Source organism: Lathyrus oleraceus, chromosome 4 (assembly GCF_024323335.1).
Source record: "Lathyrus oleraceus cultivar Zhongwan6 chromosome 4, CAAS_Psat_ZW6_1.0, whole genome shotgun sequence".
NCBI classification, from domain to species: Eukaryota; Viridiplantae; Streptophyta; class Magnoliopsida; order Fabales; family Fabaceae; genus Lathyrus; species Lathyrus oleraceus.
Genome location: NC_066582.1, coordinates 416,521,602 through 416,525,313, shown reverse-complemented (window position 1 = coordinate 416,525,313; position 3,712 = coordinate 416,521,602). Strand labels below are relative to the sequence as shown.

Genomic DNA, 3,712 nt, shown 5'->3' with positions numbered 1-3,712 from the left:
TGAACGTTACGCTCGCGCACGTTTATTCTTTCATAGAATTAAGAGAGATATGGCCGAAGATCAAAACCAAAGACCTCTTAAGGATTTCGCTCAACCATCAAATGAGGAACCTAGTTCTAGTATAGTAAACCCAACCATCCCATCTAATAATTTTGAACTTAAACCATCCCTGTTGCAACTAGTGCAACAGAGACAATTCGTAGGTCTCGCTACTGAGAACCCAAACCAACATTTAAAAATATTTCTTCAATTAGCAGACACTTTTAAAACCAATGGAGCTTCTCCTGAGGCAATACGTTTAAGATTATTTCCTTTTTCCCTCAGAGATAAAGCCCTATCATGGTTAGATTCCCTTCCACCCAATTCAATTACAACTTGGGATAACCTTAGAAGAGTTTTTCTTGCTAGATATTTTCCCCCGAGTAAGACCGCCGTTCTTCGAAACCATATAACTAGATTTATCCAAAACCAAGGAGAATCGTTGTTCGAAGCTTGGGAAAGATATAAAGAGTTGTTACGAGTATGCCCACATCATGGTTTAGAAAATTGGTTAATCATTCAAACCTTCTATAATGGACTTCATTACAACACAAAGATGACCATCGACGTTGCCGCAGGCGGTGCTCTGATGAACAAACCTTATCCTGAAGCTAGTGCCCTCATTGAAGATATGGCTCAAAACCACCAATCATGGGGAGTCGAACGAGCGACAGTTGAGAAGAAGGAAGCCCAAGGAGGAGTGCATGAACTAAGCTCTATAGACATGATGCAAGCTAAAATGGACGCATTAGCCTTGAAGGTCAAGCATATGTACATAAACCCGAATACTGTAGCCGCAGTTTCGTCGGATTGTGAGATATGTGGAACCAAAGGACACCAATCTGCAGAATGCAGTCTGTTAAACGAAACCCACTCTGAGCAAGTGAACTACACCCAAGGGAACCCATACTCTAATACCTATAACCCTGGATGGAGGAATCACTCGAACTTCTCCTATAAAAACAATAACCCTATCCAAAATAATGCACCTCCGAGACCTAGTTATCAAGCCCCTAGATCAAATCAACCTATGCAACCTGTGCCACCAAAGTCGAGCCTTGAGAAAATTATGGAAAATTTTATCACCGCTCAAACCCAACAAAACAAGGAGTTCATGAACCAAAACATTCATGTTAACGAATTGATTACTCAGTTAGGAACCAGGGTTGACCAAATAGTTACTCATACCAAGATGCTTGAAACCCAGATCTCTCAGGTAGCTTTAAACCAAGCCCCTCAGACTACACCTGGAGGATAATTCCCTGGACAACCACAACAAAATCCGAGAGGACAAGCCAATGCCATTACCTTACGAAGTGGGAACGCTTATGATGAGCCACCAAACCCTAGATTGAGTGAACCCGAAACTTCTAAGGAATGTACCAAACCCACAGACAAAGTAAAGGAACCAGAGGAATCTGAAAACCAGGAAGGTCGAGAGAAAGGAGAAGAACCTAAAGATAAAACTTACGTACCACCCCCGCCATATAAACCACCTATACCATATCTGCAAAGACTCAAACAAACCCAGATCAATAAACAGTATCAAAAATTTATTAAAGTTATAGAAAAACTTCATGTAGAAATCCCTTTCACAGAAGCCATCACCCAAATACCTTCTTATGCAAAGTTTCTCAAAGACATCCTTACCAACAAACGTAGACTTGACGATCCGAAGCCTTTGGAATGTAATGCTATTTCCGAGGACAAATTAGCAAAGAAAGATAAAGATCCTGGAAAGTTCTCCATTCCTTGCCTTTTGGGTAATCATGTCATCGAAAAAGCTTTTCTAGACTTAGGAGCTAGTGTGAGCCTAATGCCTTTAGCAGTTTGTGAGAGGTTAAACTTAGGAGAATTATAACCCACTAAGATGTCACTTCAGTTAGCCGATAGATCTGTTAAATATCCGATAGGGATTTTAGAAGATGTTCATGTTAGGATAGGTCAGTTATTTATCCCTACTGATTTTGTTATCATGGACATCAAAGAGGACAATGATATACCAATCCTTCTAGGTAGACCATTCTTATCGACTGCAGGAGCCATAATAGATGTCAAGAAAGGAAAGTTGACATTTGAGGTAGGTGACGAGAAAATAGAATTTATACTTTCGAAATTTCTTATGGCACCTGTGATGGGAGACGCGTGTTATGCCTTAGATATCATTGATGAATGTGTTAGAGAATTAGAACAAAAAGAAATTATAAAAACAATTAAGTTACCATCAACTCTCATAAAGGAAGATGATGACTTTAAGAAACCCTACATCGATGATAACCTTTACGAATGTTTATCCCTTACCCCAGATCCTATGACATGCCCTAAGAAACCAACCTTAGAACTTAAGGAACTGTCTAAGAACCTGAGATATGAGTTCCTCGATGAAAAGATGAACCGTCCAGTTATAGTCAGTGCTACCTTGAGCCAAGAGGAAACAAACCAACTTTTAGACGTTTTACAAAGATATCCCTCAGCCTTAGGATATAATATCTCTGACCTGAAAGGTATAAGCCCATCCGTATGCGTGCATCGGATTTCGCTCGAAGAAGATTCAAAACCCTCCAGAGAACATCAGAGAAGAATAAACCCTATACTGAGTGATGTTGTTAAAAAGGAAGTTCTTAAGTTACTTGAGGCAGGTATAATCTACCAGATCTCGGATAGCAAGTGGGTGAGCCCTGTGCATGTAGTACCTAAAAAGGGAGGCATCACAGTCGTGCAAAACGATAAAGGCGAACATGTAGCAAAACGTTTAGAAGGAGGATGGTGGATGTGTATAGATTATAGAAAATTAAATAAAGCAACTAGGAAGGATCATTTCCCTTTACCATTTATAGACCAGATGTTGGAGCGTCTAGCCAGACACTCTTACTTCTGCTATCTAGATGGATACTCTGGATTCTTCCAAATACCTATCCACCACGATGATCAAGAAAACACTACCTTTACATGCCCTTATGGAACTTTTGCCTACAGACGAATGTCGTTCGGCCTATGTAATGCCCCAGCTACTTTCCAACGTTGCATGATGTCAATCTTTGCAGATTACCTATATGGTATCATGGAAGTGTTTATGGATGATTTCTCGGTTTGCGGATTTGATTTCCACAATTGTCTTGCTAACCTTGAGAAAATCCTGGAGAGATGCGTGGAGGTAAACCTCGTGCTAAACTGGGAAAAATGTCATTTCATGGTGACCGAAGGAATAGTTTTAGGACATATAGTTTCCGAAAAAGGTATAGAGGTAGATAAAGCTAAAATAGAAGTTATAGAAAACCTAAAACCACCAAAAACAATCAGAGAAGTCCGAAGCTTTCCTGGACACGCTGGATTCTACCGGCGTTTTATTAAGGACTTCTCCAAAATCACTAAACCTTTAACTGGACTTTTAATGAAAGATGCTGAATTCATTTTTGATGAAAAATGTAATGACGCATTTAATCTTTTAAAGCAAGAATTGATCTCAACACCCATTATGAAACCGCTCGATTGGTCGGAACCTTTTGAGATAATGTGTGATGCTAGTGATTATGCAGTTGGAGCCGTTCTAGGACAAAGGAAAGATAAAAAATTGCATGCCATTTATTATGCTAGTAGAACCTTAGATGCTGCCTAACTTAACTATGCAACAACTGAAAAAGAGTTACTCGATGTAGTTTTCGCTATAGACAAA

General features: G+C 39.6%; 1 non-coding gene across 1 annotated transcript; it reads right to left on the bottom strand.

The window, feature by feature from the left end:
* Window positions 1–433: 433 nt before the first annotated feature.
* LOC127078029 (small nucleolar RNA R71) lies at window positions 434–540 on the bottom strand. The gene has a single exon (XR_007787779.1). It is a non-coding gene; the product is annotated as a small nucleolar RNA R71 (small nucleolar RNA).
* Window positions 541–3,712: the final 3,172 nt, after the last annotated feature.